The following is a 21,338-nucleotide window of genomic DNA, read 5'->3' on the forward strand; positions in this document are numbered from 1 at the left end:
TTACCTGTATGGTGTTCACGTAGATGTGTTCACAGACCATAAGAGCCTTCAGTATATGTTCACCCAGAAAGAATTAAATCTTCGCCAGAGGAGATGGATTGAGTTCCTCAAGGACTACGATATTATGTACTTTAACATCTTGCTAAGGCCAATGTAGTAGCAGATGCTCTTAGTAGGCTATCTATGGGTAGTGTAGCGCATGTTGAGGAAGAAAGGAAAGAACTAGTGATAGATGTTCATCTGCTTGCTCGCTTAGGAGTTTTCCTCATGAGCATATCAAATGATGGTGTAATAGTTCAGAATTGATCAGAATCTTCATTGGTAGCGGAGGTTAAGGAAAAACAAGATAGTGATCCTATATTACTTCAACTAAAGGGTGCAGTTCATCAGCAGAGACAAAAATCTATTGTTAAAGAGGTCATATTAGGACAGTTCTTTGCAATGTCCAACAAAGACTTGTCAGTAATTATTGGGCATTGGAAAAGATCAAGCTTCTCTAATAGATGGAACCCATGAGCTATTTCAGATAAGCCTTTATCACCAACAAAAGACACATTCCACAAGGAAAGATCTCTAAGAGTAGGGCAATCTCGAGCAATAGCCGCGAGACCAGCATCAGTCACACCACGACAATGATTGTTTCCCTGAATGGTAACTTTGCTAAGCCTCCATGATTTGCAGTTCGAATGGCAATAGCAGCAAGCCTGACATATGTGGCTTCCCTGCCAAAAAGGGACCTGACAAGATATCCCTCACCTTCTATTAGATTCTCCAATCTCATCCTTGCGAATGTTGCTCAAAAGCATAATCCATCGCTTGGAAACACAAGCACGTACACTTCTCTCTTGGCCACTGGGAAGACGTTTGAATACCTCAAAGAGGCATTTATCAGGAAGAATTTCAATGGAAGGATGATTCCTCTGCTCAAAATTTTGAGAAGCGGTAGTGGCACAAATCCTCTCCCTAGAAGGAAAATTTACATTCCAATTTTGACCACGTGATAAAAGCAGAGATGATTGTCTTGAACTTGGATATGAAGCTCGGAAAAAAGCACCATTTTCTGAAAACCAAAATATTAAATACATCAGACAAAGATCGGAATAGAAACTTATATACATTATATATCCATATGTTTTCTTATCACCATCATATGTAAACTATCACTTGAAAGAGGGAGAAAAAAAATAAGCAAGCTTTGTGTTTAGTACGATTTCCATATTTTTCATGTTTGGTTGACTTCAATGTTTTGGAAAATATTTTCCAAATAATCATATTTTCTAAAAATTAAGGAAAATTACTTACCTCCAAAAATAATATGAAAAACATTTTCGAAAACTCATTTTCAACTAACACTTCAACTTTGGCTAGGGTTGCAACCATCTACAAATAGAGACTTCAGTTACCAATTTTTCAAATTAGTATTGAGAATTGGTAATTAAGATGTGGGGTTAGTTTGGGTGTTGGGTCACGTGTTAGGGTGCCTAGGTCAGGTGTTGGGGTTGTATCCCATTTTGCGTGTTGGGGTCAAAATCAGATCTTAATTAAAATATCGGGTCCTTAAACAAGAGTTGGGGTCAAGTCCTTGGTCAGGTATCAGGGTGGGATACCAAATTGATCATAGCATTGTGTTCTGGTTCGGAGTTGGGGTTGGGTCCTGAATCAATAATCGAAATTGTTTTTCAAGTTAGAAACTATTTTTCTAATAGGTATATTCTACTATGTTGCCGAAAAATATCTAGAAAATGTTGTTAATTCACTCAATTAGTTTCTAAGTTACATTATTTCATGCTCATTAAAAAATAATAATTTTTTTATATAATGAAGTGTGATTTATTACCAGTCATGAGGTGGATTAGAATTGAAAAAATTGAAAATAATCTTTTTTTAATTACTACTATATATAAGGAAGGATATCCAATTTTTGTAGTCTTCACATAATTTTCTTGTCATATCTATTCGAAGTTTTACAAATTTGTAAGTACTCACATATTTGTTAAATCTTAAGAACTTTAATGATTTTCTACAATTCTTTCAAAAATGATGATCTAATGATTTTCTCTGCTTGTAGATGGTTGCAACCCTAACCCAACACCTCAACCACCCTAAATCAAATCCCAGTTACCGATTCTCGATACTAGTTTTCAATCTGACTCATGATTCTCAATTTGGGACCCAACTCATGACCTTGATTCAAGACCCACCTCTCGAGTCTAAAATTTGTTCTAGATCGATCCCCGATTTCGGTGTAAAATCCTTGGTAAGCATTCAAGGTCAAATTCTAGGTTGGGTGTTGGGGTGGTGATGTGAGTCGGGTGTTAGAATCTGGTTTTGGGTAGAGAGTTGAGGTCAGGTCACAAGTTAGTTGTCGTGTTCATACACATGCTCAAATAGCAAACCAAGGTAGAGACTGAAAAAGTGGGTTTGGTCCTAGTGGGGTCATGCCCAATTGAAGAAAAACCCATGTTCCAATTTACTTGGCTAGGAATTAAACATTGAGAGCAAGCTAAAATTTGTGGAAGAAAATTTTTGTATTTCCTTTCTTTGTTCTTGGATCCTACGTTTGACCACCTATAAAAGGATGTTGATTCTTCATTGTTGAAGTCATCCTAAACTCACACTAAAATATATTAGAAGAGTAGAGAATCAATAGAGTGATTCTCTTAGATGTATTTGGGATCTCTCCCATTTCTTTAGTAATATATAGGCAATTGTTCTCTGGTGGACATAGGATCATTCTGATTTAAACAACGTTAAATATTGTTGTTCTTCCTAGTTTTTATTTTCACATTTCTGCTAACAGGGGTTTTGTCTATGTTTGAGTGTCCTGGTAAGAATAGGGTCCTAGTTCGAATATCATATCCTGAAACGAGTCTTGGGGTTAGGTCTTATTTTTGAAGTTCGGGTCCCAATTAAGGGGTCAGGGTCAAGTTCCAATTTGGAAGTTGGTCCTTGGATGAAAGTCAGGAATGTCAATTCGGTCCTCATTCGGAAGTCTGGTCTCGCATAAGGTGTCGGGGTCAGGGTCGGGTCCTAATTTGGAAGTTGGTCTTAGTTCAGATGTCAGGTCTCTAGTTAGAGTATCAAGGTTAAATCAGAAATCATGTGTTGGGGTGGGGTCCCAATTCAGAAGTCAGGTCTCTATTCAAGAGTAGAGTTTGGATCTTGAATAAATTTTGGGGTCGGATGTCGGGTTAAGGTCTTGCTTTAAAAGTTAGGATTTGTATTGGGTTTCAGGGTAGGGTTTAGGTCATTGTTCAAAAGTCTGGTCCCATTTTAGAAGTTGTGTCCCAAGTTAAATTTCAAGGTTGGAAACAAGGTCGGGTGTTCGGGTAGGGTCATGATTAAGAAATCATGTCCTAATTCAAGAGTTGGGGTTGGGTCCTGAATCAATAATCAAAATTGTTTTTTTGGGTTAGAAACTATTTTTCTAAAAGGTATAATCTACTCTGTAGCCGAAAAAAATCTAGAAAATGTTTTTTATTCACTCCATTAGTAGCTAAGTTACATTATTTGATGTTCATTAAAAAATAATAATTTTTTTATATAATGAAGAGTGATTTATTACCAGTCATGAGGTGGATTAGAATTGCAAATTTTGAAAATATTTTTTTTTAATTACTACTATATATAAGGAAGGATATCCAATTTTTGTAGTCTTCACATAATTTTCTTGTCATTTCTATTCGAAGTTTTACAAATTTGTAAGTCCTCACATATTTGTTAAATTTTAAGAACTTCAATTATTTTCTACAATGCTTTCAAAAATGATGATCGGATGAAAAAGGTAATATAGAACCTACAAAAACATTCATATATATATATATAATATTTTACCTTAAAAAGTTATTGTAAACATAAACATAATGTATGTTAGGATTTTAAACAAGATGATTCATAGAGAGACGTTATAGAAACATACCTAAAGACATTATCGCGGTACCTACTTGTTCAAACCTTATGTTATCACAATTATCAGCGGTGAGAAAGTGTCTAGAGAACTATTTGATAACCCTAGTGAGGGGAATGAGATGACCACTTTATAGAAGCTGAAATTTAATCTTCACCATCCATCGAATAACCAACCTAACATATGAAATTTGTTTTTTTTTAGACATTAGTTACCAACTTTACATTAATTGGGTCACAAATAAAATAAATAAATCAAAACATTTATTATGAAAAAAAAAACAAATAATTATCCTAGCATTCAATTTCTATCTCAATATAGGTTTAGTTATTGACTTAAAATATTATTTTTATAATATTTATTGTTTATTTATAATTTAACGTTTACTATTTTAAATTTTCATTTATTGATTAAATGTAAAGTTTATTTCTCTAGTTTGCTCTTCGAATTTTATGTCGTACATGCTGAAAAATTTAAGTACTAATAAAAATTTCACTTATGATAGGATTATATTTAAAATTTATAAATCAAATACAATTAACTTTTAGCATTGTTAAATACAATTAAAAGTTGTCAAAAATGTAAATTTTATTCTTCCATCTCAATTGAAAAACTGAGTTTCAATATCCGATAGTTAATTAATTAAATTTTATATGGATGCACTTTTAACATAAAATTAAGCTAATAAATGATTTTATATATATATATATATATATGTACACACATATATATAAATTAATTGAAATATTTTCTTTTAAACTTTAGATGTCCTTGTAGTTGTCCAACCCACTAGTGATATTGTCCGCTCTAGGCCTAGACCTGCAAGAATTTAACATGTGTTACTAGCTGTTAAGGTATGGTTACTTATATACCCAACAACTCACCTATGTTTTGCCAATGTGGACTTTTTATCTTAAGATGGGGTGTCACATACACCCCTCTACGAACTAAGCGTCCTCATTAAGGTTTGCCCTAATTTTATTAGACTCAGAACTCAGGTTTGTCCCTCCATATCAAAATTTGCCTTAACTCAGTTAAACTTGGGCGCACATCGACAAGGTTGATACAGGAGTGTCTCTAATACCATTTTCTAATGGCCCAATCTGCTTTTGATATTGTCTGCTCTGGTCCATTACCCGCACAACTTTAAAAGGTGTCACTAGTGGGTAAGATTTTTACTTATATACCTAACATATGTCAACAACTTAGATTTGTATTGTGCAACACAATATGAAGTTAGTATTGATATAAATTCACTAAAGTATTCAAGTTTTCAACTATCCGCGTTGTATCGACAAATACAAATTTCTTCACAAACCCTAAAAATGACCAAAATAGATACGCTAAAATAAAATTTAACTTTCAATAAAATTAGAAAGTACATGATGAAGATGAATCGCGATTAAAAGGCTAAAATCGTGAAAAAATTGTGATATGTGAGGAGATTTGAAAAAAAAAACTCATTGATTGTGGATAAAGAGAGAGAAAGACCAAAATTATAATTAGAAATAAAGAGAGAGAAGATCAAAAAAATTGTCATGAATATAGGCCTTATTTGTTTCCATTGAGATTAAGACGCCTGAATCTGAATTAACCTCTGAATATTAAGATGTGCATTAAGATATAAATGCCTAGATCTGAATGCACATCTAAATATTAAGATGTGGTCTCAAGATCTGAACACTAAATGATTAAGATTGTTTGTTTTCAATATCTGAATGCGCATATGAAATTAAACATTATAAAGTATTTTTTAGATTTTCATTTCAACAAAAAAGTATTACTTTTTAATAAAAAAAATTTAATGTTTATATTTGATTAAAAAATTATGTGATACGCAAATAAAAATTATATATCGATATAAAATTAATGTAACGTGATTTCTTTTAAGAATTCAACAAAAACATCTTTTTATAAGAAAATATATCATGAACAAATATATATTTCATAACTATAATATAATATCAAAATGTTCAATAAGTATGATAGATACTAGTCGAAAAATAATAAAGAAGTTTTCAAATCATCAAAGCTTAACATATATTATAGCTAATTAGAAATATTAAAGAATTCATATTTTTTCTTGAATGACCTTAATCCAATTCTCTAACTTGTGAACCTCTAGTGCATCTAGCTTTGTAGATGTCACCTTCAAAAAATATACTAACAAATGTACTATATAATTGTTCTTCCCATTCAAGTCTATCTAATTTTTTCTTTGCATTCTTCAAAGCTAGATGCACTATTTTTTTTAATCAATAACTCCAAAGCAGTACTCATCTTTTTATAAATTTCTTCCTCAAAACTTTTCTTTCAATTGAAACTGAAGATTGGGATAAAGAATTATTAGGAGCTCCATCATTTTGGTCACCAACTAGATATAGTTATAACTTGGACTTCACTCATGAACTCTTGTTGCAGTACTACCATCAAAAAAATTGTACAAAAATTTGGAAAGGGTAGAGATGAAGTCTTCAATGTCTTTGGCCTAACCAAATTATATTTTCTTAAAATACCTCAGACATGTATATATAGTTGTTATATTTAATCATGAGTACTAATGTTTTACTCAAAAATCTTGAGTTCTTGATAAACATCAATACACCCAAAAGAAATATTCCAACAAGAGTTCTTGACAAAAATCAATACAGCCCAAAAAATTGTTAATATAAGAAAACACTTGTAAAGATTATGAAAACTTACCAGTTCAAGAGGAAAAAATTAGTGTTTGATTGAGAAAAGAGAGGAAGAAAGTTTGTGGAGAAAGAGAGAGCAAGTTGTGCAATGAGAGAGAGGTGACGTGATTTTTTTATTCTAGCGTGTTAATTAAATTTGAATGTTGTTAAGACTCTCCTACAAATCTGATTTATTTAGATTTTTTCAAATCCATCCAGAGGATTCTTTTAAAAAGAAACACATGGACTTAATGGACGGAATCTGAATGATTAAGATTCAAACCTAAAAACCATACACATTTAATGGGCTGAATCTGAATGATTAAGATTCGGACCTTTAGTAAGTACAAACAAATGATGCCTAAATGTTCTAATGATGTGTAAAGTTTTATTTTCTATTTAATATTAAAATATATCCATGTATAATAAATATTTTAAACTATAATTAAGCGGACTAAATATATATATTGTTATTTGGTATGACACATAGTTTTTCGTTCTTAATAAGTGTGCATTGTCTCACAAATTCACTTAATATAAAAGAGAGAGAGTATACATTAAGACATTGAAAAAATATCAAATAAATCATAAAAAAGGCAGTGTTTAATTGTTGATTTCAAAGTCTCTTATTTTATTCGGAAAATGGTAAAAAATAATACCCCTAAAATATAGGAAAAGTATAACCTTCATCCATCTTTTGGTCTACAAAAACCCTTCTACTCATCTTTTTGGTTTAAAATACTCTTTCATTCACCTTTTTGGCTCATTTATACTCTGGAAACTAATAACCCTCTTTTTTAATTTTTTATTTATTCATTTTAAAAATTTATTACGTGTCATAAACCCCACGTCAACTAGATTATTTCCTATATTTATATAGGTGAAAACAATATACCTGTTAAGACCCCAAATATATATATATATATATATATATACATACTAGGTATATTACCCGTGCTTCACACGGGATTGAACTATTTAATCAAGCCTACATATGATCATTCAGTAATATTCGTATTTTTGATATATACACTATAATGTCAAGAACATTTTATCTTAAGGAAAAGTGTTAAAGTGCCATATTTTAAAAAATTTTGTTTTTGTTATACAAAAATTATGAGTGATAGATAGATTAGATTTTAAGTATAAGAAAAAAGTCTTTGGTCAGAAGTAACAAAATTTTCTAAATTTCAAGGAGTTATAAAGAACAATATCATATGTTAAAGAAGAGACCAAAAATCCTCGAACAACAACACTCTCAATAAAGTGGAACATCACGTCTATACAAGAACATAATTAACTAAATTCAAATGGAGTACCCTCAGCTCCTTTCTTACGAACCTCCATCAATATATTTTTTATTATAGTATGATGTACCATGTATATGTTAATGACCCTAAAATTGTTAGTATCATAAAGTTTTTTTCTCATTGTCTCGGAATATTCATTACTATTGCTTAGATTTTTTATCACTAGCCCCAACTTATTTGGAATTGAACCATAGTTATTGTTATTGTTATAGTATGCAGTCATAAAAAATTAGTGCAATTATCAACCAAGCAGTAGGTGGCATCTATTTGGAACTGTTCACAACTGGATATTCTAAACCAAAATTTTGAAACATAACATATTAAAATCTCACAGCATAATATTGTGAGCACTTGAAATCACAAATATCCACAAATAATAATAAAGGCGACCTTACTTTCCTAACAATCAAGAAAAAAAGGCATGTTACTTAACATATTTTTCAAAAGATAGTCTTTCGGTTTGTATCCAAGTTCACAATTCACAAATTTAATTGAAAGAAGCCAAAATAAAGAGTTATCACTTCTTTATCAAAACACAAAAAGTCTTTATCAAAAGAAAGAGTTATCACTACAACAAAAATGATCTTTAACGGTAATTAATAGCTTAATTGTCGCTAAATATGTATTTTCAGAGGTAATTAGTATTCTCTATAATGTCCCTAAAGTTCATAGCGATATTGAATCTCATGACAATTAATTAATATCGGTAAAGACTCTAGCACTCTTTGTTAATGTGCATATTTATTGCCGATAAAAATTACTTTTGTTATAGTGTATTTTGGACATCTGTTAGTTTCAAGAAAACTTGATCTCTTATTATGCCCAAAAACAATATGAAAGCAAAAAACTTATAAAAAAAGCAAAAAAATAAATAAATAATAAACTGATTGAATTAGAAAAAAATTACATGTTCAATCAAGATTTGGAAAAACTCTTTTACTTTTTAGTGATGAAATTTGAAAAATCTTTACCAACTAATTGAGAATAACGTGGAATAAAGAAATAGGAAGAAGGATAACAACAAAAATAAAAATCAACTAATAGAAAGAAAATCAATTGAATGATATACCTTATCAATCACAAATAACTATATTTATGGAAAAATATTTTGTTATTTAATTATATTAGGAATTTTATTTTATTTTTTTCCGTATTTGATTCTTTTATTTTGAAATAATATTTTAATTATTTCTTACATATTGTTAGAAATCTAATGTTATAAATAAAAAACTAGACAGTCGTATTTGATTTCCAATGTTTATACATGTTTGAGTTCTAAATTGTCAAGACCCCAATCGTCGTGATTGGCACCCACACTAACCCTCCGGTGGGAGAACCATTAATACTAATTATCTAACTCAAGAACTAACCAACTAAATACATTTAAAGATACGGAAGTAGGTTTAAATGCAAAACTAAAGGAAAAATAGGGAGTTTCCATAAATTCCAAAAGTCTAACAAAACAATGGCAGAATTAATGTCTATAACTTGAAAGTCAATGTACCAAAACATCTACTAACGACAAGTCTAAGAAAATGGGTGCAACCCTAAACTAAATATAAGAAGATCTAATGTACTAGTCTAAGTCCAAATAGAAATGGACTAAACATAACGAGAACTCTTGGCAACCTGGAAGAACTGGCTCACCCTTGAATTTGAATCAATCACTGGTCTTGTAAACGAGGTATGTCAGTAGCCACCTGAAGATGCTCTGTAATCAACAAAGAAAGAGCAAATGCAGTATCAGTACACAACCACAGTGTACTGGTAGGATCACACGACTATTCCAAAAGGTGAAACATATACAAGTACCACAACATAATAAAACAGGCATATGCTGAACATATACAGTATCAATCATCATATCAGGATCAACAAACAATTCCACGTTCTCAAAATACATTTGTATGACAAGTCATTTACCCTCTCATAGAACCCATACCCAAATTGTTAGTGTACTAGTACGTGGTACCCGATCCAAGTTAGTGTGCCGAACGTTACACCTAATCCCATATATGCGTAGGAACGTGGCACCCGATCCAAGTTAGTGTGTTGGAACATAACACACGATCCATTCAACAAGCCACAATCACAAGGACAATCACAATGTACATTCTCATAATTACACAATCAAGTGTTGATTCATGGCATACAATCATTCATTCCTACTCATTTACTATTAGTGTAATCAATATTGCAATATTCACATACATATATGCATTAAAATGGAGTAATTACCAACATACATCACACCAACGTGAAATCACAACCATCACCTACCTTGAACAAAGCTTGAACCCTCCTAAGAAACTTGATTCTTCCATTTCCAGATTCTTTCCGCTTGTTCTTGGTCTACAAACAACAAATTCAATGCGAGGATCAATAATTAAGGTATAAATACCTGAATTACAATCAACAGTATCAACCCTAGGCCAAACCCTGATCCCAATACCCAAATTATGATCCTAAGGTTCAGCTAGCGCATTTCCCACCATCTAAAACCGTTCAAAACCCTCCCTCAACGATATGCAATCAAGATTTTACATTCTACGGATCGAAAGACGGAAGTGGGGAGCGAAAACCTTACCTTTAGATTCAAGAATGGTGAAAAACTGTCAAGATATATGCCTGGGGTCGTCTCCTAGCTCTCAAAAATGAAATTTTCAGAATAATGACATTTCTGGGGTTTATTTCCGACTTAATTCGCGACTGGCCCGCTATGGTGGCCCCTATCTCGCCACAGTGGCCCCGCCCTGGCACGAAAAATCCCGCATTGGCAGCTTGCACGAAAATAGTGAGCTAATTAAAGAATTTAAAACCACCATTTCGCAGCACACCTTCATCTCATGACACTTAGAAACTACTATTTCACGCTAAGATCAGTTTCGGGATCTCTACCAGCCCGAATTTGATTTCGTAAAGTCGTAAAATTTCCTTAACATCTTAGCTATAAACTCATGTGATCAAATTCATTATTAGATCTCTCATTTGTTACCAGATTTCCCTAGACCTTGCTAACTCCGATTTCATCCAAATCTGGACTATGCTAGGAAATTTCAAGTTATTACCAAAAAGTTTTCCGACCTGAAATTTTTCCCCGATTGCTTTTTTCTAACGATGGAAACAAGTCGTTACAATAGATACCAATTTACCCATCACTGGTCCCCGAGTGACCAACTTAGGAAAACAGGCTAAAGTAAGAGTAAAGTAGTACCTGAATCGACGAACAACTGGGATACTTGTCTCGCATGTCCTTCTCGGTTTCCCAAGTAGCTTCCTCAACTAGACGATGCTTCCATTGAACTTTCACAAACTTAATCTCCTTGGTCCTTAGCTTTCGGACATTACGATTAAGATTTGCAATCGGTTCTTCCTATACTGAAGGTCTTTGTCTAACACCGCAGAGTCCCATTTTATTATGTAATCCTCGTCACCATGATATCTCTTCAACATGGACACCTGAAATATCGGATGAACTCTCGATAGGCTAGGTGGTAAAGCTAATATATACGCCACTTGCCCTACAAAGTCAAAAATCTCAAATAGACCAATGTAACGAGGACTAAGTTTGCCATTCTTACTAAATCTCATCACCCCTTTCATGGGTGATACCTTAAGAAAAACCTTCTCACCAGTCTGAAACATCATGTCTCTTACCTTAAGGTCCGCATACTTTTTCTGTCTACTCTGGGCTGCTAAAATCTTAGCTTGAATACTCCTCACTTTATCTTAAGCATCTTTCACTAAATCAACCACCAAAGGTTTCACATCTCCAAACTCAAACCATCCTATGGGTGATCTACATCCTCTCCAATAGAATGCCTCAAATAGTGCCATATCTATGCTAGAGAGATAACTATTATTATATGAGAACTCACACAACGGTAGGAACTTATCCCAATGCCCTCCAAAGTCAATCACACAAGCCCTCAACATGTCTTCTAACACTTGAATAGTCCTCTCTAACTGTTCATCCGTTTGTGGATGGAACATTATACTAAAAGTGAGTTGTGTGCCCAATTTATCATGTAGTTTCCTCCAAAACTTGGATGTGAATTGCGTACACTACAAGAAAAGTGTGAATTATAAGGGGATTTTCCTGGGGATTTTCCTGAAAATTTGCAGGAAAATAAGTTTCCTACAGATTTTCATATTGATCCTCAGGAAAATCCCCAGGGAATTTACACTTTTCTTGTAGTAGTACCATGGTCTGAGATGATAGAAAGGGGCACCTCATGCAACCTTACTATCTCTTTTACATATACTTTAGCCAATTGTTGCGCATTATAATCTATTCTGACTAGAATGAAATGGGCTGACTTAGTCAATCTGTCAACCACTACCCAAATAGAATTAAACTTTCCCAAAGTCTTGGGGAGACCAACCAAAAAATCCATTGCTATGCTTTCCCACTTCCATTCCGAAATTGGCATTTGCTAAAGCAAACATGCAGGCCTTTGATGTTCATACTTTACTTATTGATAGTTTTGATACTTCACCACAAACTCTGCTATATCTCTCTTCATTCCTGGCCCCTAATAAAGTCACTTCAAATCTTGGTACATCTTGGTCACACCTAGATGAATGGAATACCGCAAACCATGGGACTTTGTCAACAACTTCTTAACCAAGTCATCTATACTAGGAACACAAATCCTTTCTTTAAAACTGAGAACACCTCCTTCATCAAGAGTGGTCTCTTGTGCCTTGCCATACACTATTTTATTTTTGAGCTCCTTCAAATGCTCATCCTCAAACAGTTTGGTCTTGATCTCCTCAATGAACATGGCCCTTACTTTAATGCTAGATAAAACCCCACATTTTTCGGAGATGCCCAACTCCAAGGTCTGAATTTCCTTAGCCAAAGTTCGCTTGGATACACCCAAGCAAACTAGACTACCCATACTTACTGCCTTCCGACTTAGTGCGTCTGCCACCACATTAGCCTTGCACGGATGATACTGGATGGTCATATCATAATCCTTGAGTAACTTCATCCACTTTCGATGTCTCAAACTCATATCCTTTTGAGTAAACACATGCTGCAAGCTACAATGATCACTAAACACCTCACACTTAACACCATAGAGGTAATGCCGCCAGATCTTAAGAGCAAAGACTACCGCAGCCAACTCTAAATCATGTTTTGGGTAATTCCTCTCATGTACCTTCAACCGCCACGATGCATAACCTATGACATTCTTATCCTGCATTAACACAACACCCAAACCCGAATGGGAAGCACCACAATAAACAATAAAATCCTTACCTTCAGAGTAGGTGATGTGGTAAAAAAAGTCTTGAGCTTTTGAAAGATCTCATCACACTTTTCAGTCCATTCAAATGATACCTCTTTCTACGTCAACCTTGTCAAATACATGGCAATAGAAGAAAAGTTCTTCACAAATCGACGATAGTAGCTAGAGAAACCCACAAAACTCCTAACTTCAGTGACAAAGCTAGGTTCAACCCAGTTCTTAAACGCTTTTATCTTTTGGGGATCTACCATTACCCCTTCTTTTGAAACTACATACACCAAAAAGGCAACTGAAGTCAACCAAATTTAGGCCAGAGGATGTGCCCAAGACGGAGTTTAGGACCTGCTATGGGCACTACAAGTTTCTAGTTATGTAGTTTGGATTGACGAATGCGCCTGTAACTTTCATGAGCTTGATGAATGATGTGTTCAAACCATTTCTTGATTCGTTTGTTATAGTCTTTATTGATAACATTTTGGTTTACTCAAAAAGTGAGGAAGATCATGCTGACCATCTTCATATTGTTCTGGGTGTTCTTGGGAAATAAAAGTTGTTAGTGAAATTTTCTAAATGTGAATTTTGGTTGACTTCAGTTGCCTTTTTGGTGCATGTAGTTTCAAAAGAAGGGGTAATGGTAGATCCACAAAAGATCGAAGCGGTTAAGAACTAGGTTCAACCTAGCTCTGTAATTGAAGTTAGGAGTTTTGTGGGCCTCTCTAGCTACTATGTCGATTTGTGAAGAACTTTGCTTCTATTGCCACGCATCTGACAAGGTTGACCAAGAAAGAGGTATCAGTTGAATGGACTGAAAAGTGTGATGAGAGCTTTCAAAAGCTCAAGACTCTGTTGACCACATCACCTACTCTAAAAGTAAGGATTTTATTGTTTATTGTGATGCTTCCCATTCGGGTTTGGGTGTTGTTATAAAGGAGGATAAAAATGTCATAGGTTATGCATCGCGGCAGTTGAAGGGACATGAGAGGAATTACCCAACACATGATTTAGAGTTGGCAGCGGTGGTGTTTGCTCTTAAGATCTGGCAGCTCTATGGTGTTAAGTGTGAGGTGTTTACTGATCATCATAGCTTGCAACATGTGTTTACTCAAAATGATATGAATTTGAGACACCGAAGGTGGATGAAGTTACTCAAGGATTATGATATGACCATCCAGTATCATCCAGGAAATGCTAATGTGGTGGGAGACGCACTAAGTCGAAAAACGGTAAGTATGGGTAGTCTAGCTTGCTTGGGTGTATCCAAACAACCTTTGGCTAAGGAAATTCAGACCTTGGAGTTGGGCATCTCCGAGAAAGGTGGGGTTTTAGCTAGCATTGAAGTAAGGGCCACGTTCATTGAGGAGATCAAGACCAAACAGTTTGAGGATGAGCATTTGAAAGAGCTCAGAAATAAAATAGTGTCTGGCAATGCACAAGAGACCACTCTTGATGCAGGAGGTGTGCTCAGTTTTAAAGGAAGTATTTGTGTTCCTAGAATAAATGACTTGGTTCAGAAGTTGTTGACGAAGTCCCATGGTTTGCGGTATTCCATTCATCCAGGTGTGACCAAGATGTACCGAGATTTGGAGCGACTTTATTAGTTGCCTGGAATGAAGAGAGATATAGCGGAGTTTGTGGCGAAGTATCAAAAATGTCAACAAGTGAAGTATGAACATCAAAGGCCTACAGGTTTTCTTTAGCGAATGCCAATTTCGGAATGGAAGTGGGAAAGTATAGCAATGGATTTTGTTGTTGGTCTCCCCAAGACTTTGGGAAAGTTTGATTCCATTTGGTTAGTGGTTGACAGATTGACTAAGTTAGCCCATTTCATTCCAGTCAGAATAGATTATAATGCACAACAATTGGCTAAAGTATATGTAAAAGAGATAGTAAGGCTGCACATGGTGCCCCTTTCTATCATCTGAGACAATGGTACCACTACAAGAAAAGTGTAAATTACCTGGGGATTAATATGAAAATCTGTAGGAAACTTATTTTCCTGCAAATTTTCATACTAATCTCCAGGAAAATCCGCCTGTAATTCACACTTTTATTGTAGTGTATGCAATTCACATCCAAGTTTTGGAGGAAACTACATGATGAATTGGGCACACACCTCACTTTTAGTACAACTTTCCATCCACAAACGGACGAACAGTCAAAGAGGACTATTCAAGTGTTAGAAGACATGTTGAGGTCTTGTGTGATTGGCTTTGGAGGGCATTGGGATAAGTTCCTACCATTGTGTGAGTTCTCTTATAATAATAGTTATCGCTCTAGCATAGATATGGCACCATTTGAGGCATTCTATTTGAGGAAATGTAGAGCACCCATAGGATGGTTTGAGTATCGAGATGTGAAACCTTTGGTGGTTGATTTAGTGAAAGATGCTCAAGATAAAGTGAGGAGTAGTCAAGCTAAGCTTTTAGCAGCCCAGAGTAGACAAAAAAAGTATGCGGGCCATAAGGTAAGAGAGATGGCATTTTAGACTGGTGAGAAGATTCTGCTTAAGGTATCACCCATGAAAGGGGTGATGAGATTTAGCAAGAAGGGCAAACTTAGTCCTCGTTACATTGGTCTGTTTGAGATTTTTTGACTATGTAAGGCTAGTGGCATATATATTAGCTTTACCACCTAGCCTATCGGGAGTTCATCCGGTATTTCATGTGTCCATGTTGAAGAGATATCATGGTGATGATGATTATATCATAAAATGGAACTCCATGGTGTTAGACAAAGACCTCAGTATAGGAAGAGCGGATTGCAATTCTTGATCATGATGTTCGGAAGCTGAGGACCAAGGAGATTAAGTCTGTGAAAGTTCAATAGAAGCATCGTCCAGTTGATGAAGCTACTTGGGAAACCGAGAAGGACATACGAAACAAGTATCCCAGTTGTTCGTCGATTCAGGTACTACTCTACTCTTAATTTAGCCTATTTTTCTAAGTTGGTCACTCGGGGACGAGTGATGGGTAAATTGGTATCTATTGTAACGACCTGTTTCCGTTGTTATAAAAAGCCATCGGGGAAAAATTTTTGGTCGGAAAACTTTTTGGTAATAACTTGAAATTTCCTACCATAGTCCAGATTTGGATGAAATCGGAGTCAGCGAGGTCAAGGGAAATTTGGTAACAAATGAGAGATCTAATAATGAATTTGATTGCATGAGTCGATAGCTAAGACGTTAAGGAAACCGTACAACTTTTGGGAATAGAATTCAGGCTAGTAGAGCTCCCGAAACTGATCTTAGCATGAAATGGTAGTTTCTAAGTGTCATGGGATGAATGTGTGTTGTGAAATAGGGGTTTTAAACTTTTAAATTAGCTCACTATTTTCGTGCAAGCCGCCAAGGCGAGATTTTTTCCACTAGGACGGGGTCACTGTGGCGAGATAGGGGTCGCCATAGCGGGCCAGTAGCGAATTAAAACAGAAATAAACCCCAAAAACGTCATTATTCTGCAAATTTCATTTTTGAGAGCTAGGAGACGACCCCAGGCATATCTTGATAGTTTTTCACCATTCTTAAGGCTAAAGGTAAGGTTTTAGCTATCCACTTCTATCTTTCGATTCGTAGAACATAAAATCTTGATTGTATATCGTTGGGGAGGGTTTTGAACGGTTTTGGATGGTGGGAAAAGCCCTAGCTGCACCTTAGGATCATAATTTGGGTATTGGGATCATGGGTTTGGCCTAGGGTTGATAATGTTGATTGTAATCCGGGTATATATACCTTAATTATTGATCCTAGCATTGAATTGATTGTTTGTAGACCAAGAACTAGCGGAAAGAATCTGGAAATGGAAGAATCAAGTTCTTAGGAGGGTTCAAGCTTTGTTCGAGGTAGGTGATGGTTGTGATTTTATGTTGGTGTGATGTATGTTGGTAATTACTCCATTTTAATGCATGTATGCGAATATTGCATTATTGATTGCACTAATCGTAAATGAGTAGGAATAAATGATTATATGCCATGAATCAACACTTGATTGTATGATTATGAGGATGTACATTGTGATTGTGATTATGTCTTGTTGAATGGATCGTGTGTTACGTTCCAACACACTAACTTGGATCGGGTGCCACGTTCCGGCGCATATATGGGATCGGGTGTCACATCTGGTACACTAACTTGGATCGGGTACCACGTACCAGTACACTAATAGTTTGGGTGTGGGTTCCATGAGAGGGAAATTGACTTGTCATACAGATGTATTTTGAGAACGTAGAATTGTTTGTTGATCCTGATATGATGACATATATTGTATATGTTTGGCATATGCCTGTTTTATTATGTTGTGTTTATTTGTATATGTTTCACCTTTTGGAATAGCCGCGTGATCCTACCAGTACTGTAACACCCCAACTTTTCAAAACGTCTAAATTGACTCATATTTCGTGGAAAGACCAGGAGGGTGGGTAATAAATTAAGAATGATGTGTTATGTGATATTTGAAGTGTTCAAGGGTTGTATCTCAAGTTTTTAGGATAGGTAAGTGGCAAAATAAAAGTTGGCAAAAGTTACCGTAAATTCCTTTTTAAAGATTTGTCTGAAATTAGGGTCAAATACCTTGGAGATTTTCTCCCAATCTATAAAGAGTTATGGTTCCCACGACCTATGAAATCGAAGGTCTACGAGTCTAGTTTCCAACGCATCAACCCGTTTGTTCATACAACTTCACAATGGAGAGCTATTCGCAATTTTGCAAGACTGCGCAATGAGGCAGGTGAGGTGGGTCCCATAGGTCGGTGGAACTTTATATATATCATCTTCTTTGACTTTTCTTCATTTTTCCTTCATTTTAATTAGTAAATAACCAGAAAACTCACAAAACCCATTTCTAGGATCAGCCAAGTTACCTATTTTCATAACTTAAGTCCTTGACAAAAGTTGTTCTACGCGTTGAGCTCGTCAACATGGTATAAATTGTTTAATCGATTTCCTAGCATATCGTACTTTGGTGTGTGGACAACAGGGGTTTGGGCATATTTTAAAGTTTTGAGGTATATTACGAACTTAAAATCAAGGTAAGACCCTTAAAATTCTTCCATCGACTCTTGCTTTGATAAGTCGCAAATACATATCTTTTATCGAATTATCGTGGTATCCTCTATTCTTTTGTGTTGATTATGGTCCTGCCTTGTTGTAGTATCAAGGGGGTTGTGACTAAAGTCGTTAGGCCACGTGAATTCAGCGAAAATGGTATGTTAAGGCAATTCCCTATTTACAACATGTTTCCTTAAAGCTTAGGAGCAATGTAATTGGGTTGCTATCCTTGTTATACTTGTAGCCCTTATTGTTGATTGTTGGCTGCTCGAGTTGATATAATCCTCCCTTTTCGGGATTCTTATTCAGTTAGTAGCGTCCCTATGTTGGACAAGACTTAGAGGCTATTTGTATAGGTTGTTTTTAACTAAATTACTCTCTTTTAGCGATTGGATTGTTATTGTTTCCCTTGCGGTTATTGTGGTTAGCTACAGGAATGTAATCTATGCCTAGAAGGGCTATGTTCTGTCTACGAGGCTATATGGATGCCTAAGAGGGCTATGAGTTACCTATGGGTCTATAATGATTCCTACAATGGCTATGATTTGCCTATAGTGCGATATTGACGCCTAAGAAGGCTATGTGCTTCTTACAAGGCAATGTTGTTGACTAAGAGGGCTATGAGTTGTCTATAAGTTATGTTGATGCCTAAGAGAGCTATGTGCTGCCTACGGGGCTATATTAATGCCTAAGAGGGTTATGTGATTGCCTACGGGGCTAGGGGACTACCGATAGTGGTGTATAGACTGATGGGCACCTTCCGGGCTTATTGGGGATTGAGTAGGTGGTCTTGTGTGCTGTTTGTACATGCTGAGCTTATGGGGGCTTGGTTAGGTTTTTGTTTAATTATTTTTGATAAGTTATGATTTAGGAGCAGGTCGGTACACTTATCGTATCCTTGATCTATTTATCGCATTATTCTAGTATAATAGGATACCTTCTCATAGTTTATTGCCTTTCATACTCTGTACACTATTTTGTATTGAAGCCCCATTGCCTGGGGGCGTTGCATTCATGCATGTAGGTCCCGACAGACGACCCTGTAAACCTCCTCACTAGCAGTATTGACTTTTATTCGGTTGGCTAGCCCCTTTCCTCCGGAGCTGCCGGAGTTTGGAGGTTTGTTAGTTTTTGGTGTATATATTTTTATGGGTAGGCAGGGGCCCTGTCCCGCCAATCTGTACTACTCTTAGAGGCTTGCAGACTAGTGTGTGGGGTGTGTAGCTACGTCATGGCCATGCTGGCCTAGTTTGTTGGTTTGCTGGAGCTTGTGAGCTGTTTGATGTATTGTCTTGATATATACATGTTTTCAGCTTTGGTATGGAGATTATGGTGTCCTCGACGGCCCAATTATGACTTCTTTTCTAGTTGGCTATTTCTTTATATGAACTCTTGGAGTAGCTGTTTCGTTTATAAATTTGTTGACAGGAGCCTTACTAGTTGAAGGCTTAGTTTTAAGCCGAGATATACTTGTTTGTTTTCATGATTACGTGTGGCTGTCATGCACTAGTAGCAAATGGTTCAGCAGGGTCGGCCCGGGCTTGAGTTTTGGCATTTCGAACCAGTTGCTCCCTTGAGTTTGGAGGGTGACAAGCTTGGTATCAGAGCAACGTCGTATCCTCAGGAGTCTGCAAGCCGTGTCTAGTATAGTCTTGTTTGTAAATGTGTTGTGCACCACATTCGAGAAGCAAGAAGCTACCGGGTATGTTAGAATGACTATCCTTCTTGTGCTCACCTCGTGCAATAGAGTAGTGTTTTAAGGGTTGGTGTTTCTGGCTTATAATTGATATTTGTATGCAGATAGAGATGGCCGACACCAGACAGACCACAGCTAGCCAAGGGCTAGATATAACTGTAGGCGAGGGTACCGACAATGTACCACAGGTGGAGGTAGCCATTGTGAGACCCAGAGGAAGACATCTTCTCAGCCTCCTATAGGTTCTCAATCGCTTTAGGAGCCTCTGAGGGTTACAAGATCCCAGCTCCACCAGTAGTACCACCTTTAGTTCCTCCTATTCCATCTGACGAGAATTTCAAGAGTGTAGTATGTATGTTAGAACAGTTAGTAGCTACACAACGCCAACCAGTTGTGCCAGATGTTGTCGGAATTTCTGAAGGGCCCGAAAGTTCAATAGTTCGTGAATTTCTTGCCTTGAATCCTCCACAGTTTACAGGGACAGATCGCAGAGAGGACCCTCAAGACTTTGTTGATCAGCTTCATAGGATCTTTAAAGTCATGCACGCCTCAACGAGTGAGTTAGTTAAGTTAGCAACATTTCAATTGCGCGATATTGTAGGATTGTGGTAGGAAAGTTGGGAGAGATCTAAGGGTAATGATGCAGCTCTATCCACTTGGGATGGCTTTACAGAAGCTTTCATAGATCATTATTTGCTTCGAGAGATTAGGGATGGCCGGGTGGACCAATTTCTAAACCTCCGACATGGCAGCATGAGTGTCCAAGTGTAGGAGCTGAGATTTGATTCATTGGCTAGATATGCACCAACATTTGTTGATACAATGCATGACATGGTGCGTAGATTTGTGGGAGGGCTTAACTCAGACTATATCGATGCTTGTTCTACCGCTGTACTAAATGATAATATGGAAATCTCGCGAATTATGGCCTTTGCACAGGGAATAGAGGATCACCGACATCTTCATTATATGAGTAGGAGGGTTGAGAGAGAGAGAGAGACATAAGAGGGTTAGGCCCATTGTGTCACAGGGAAATTTTTAGGTTGGTCCCAGACCCCGATATTCTATTAGGCCACCTGAACCTCTACCACAACTGTTCCAGGGTAGTAGATTTGATCGTCAGGGATAGTCAGGCCCAGGTGAGGGTTCACGAGCATCAAGATGTCAGCAGCAGTGGGGTTCAGGCTAGGCTAGGACAGCCCCGCCGCATTGCGCTATTTGCGGTAGGATTCATTTTGAAGATGCAAGCAGGGTTCCACAAGTTTTTATTCTTGTGGACAGGAGGGGCATGGGTGGACAAACTATCCTACCATAGGTCAGGGTGGTATAGGTTAGTCGGCCAGGTCAGTAGGTTCCTACTCATCAGTATAGTCTACAGGGCGTGGAACCGAGACTCCAACATGTAGAGGTAGAGGTGGAGGCAGAGAGGGAACATCTAGTTCTGGTAGTGG

The 21,338-nt window shown here is 36.3% G+C and overlaps 1 pseudogene; it reads right to left on the bottom strand.

The window, feature by feature from the left end:
- Nucleotides 1-386: 386 nt before the first annotated feature.
- Nucleotides 387-12,913, bottom strand: LOC125811406 (EIN3-binding F-box protein 2-like; annotated as a pseudogene).
- Between the last annotated feature and the right edge of the window lie 8,425 nt (nt 12,914-21,338).

This window comes from Solanum verrucosum, unplaced genomic scaffold (assembly GCF_900185275.1).
Source record: "Solanum verrucosum unplaced genomic scaffold, falcon-dt-bn FXZP01000958.1, whole genome shotgun sequence".
NCBI classification, from domain to species: Eukaryota; Viridiplantae; Streptophyta; class Magnoliopsida; order Solanales; family Solanaceae; genus Solanum; species Solanum verrucosum.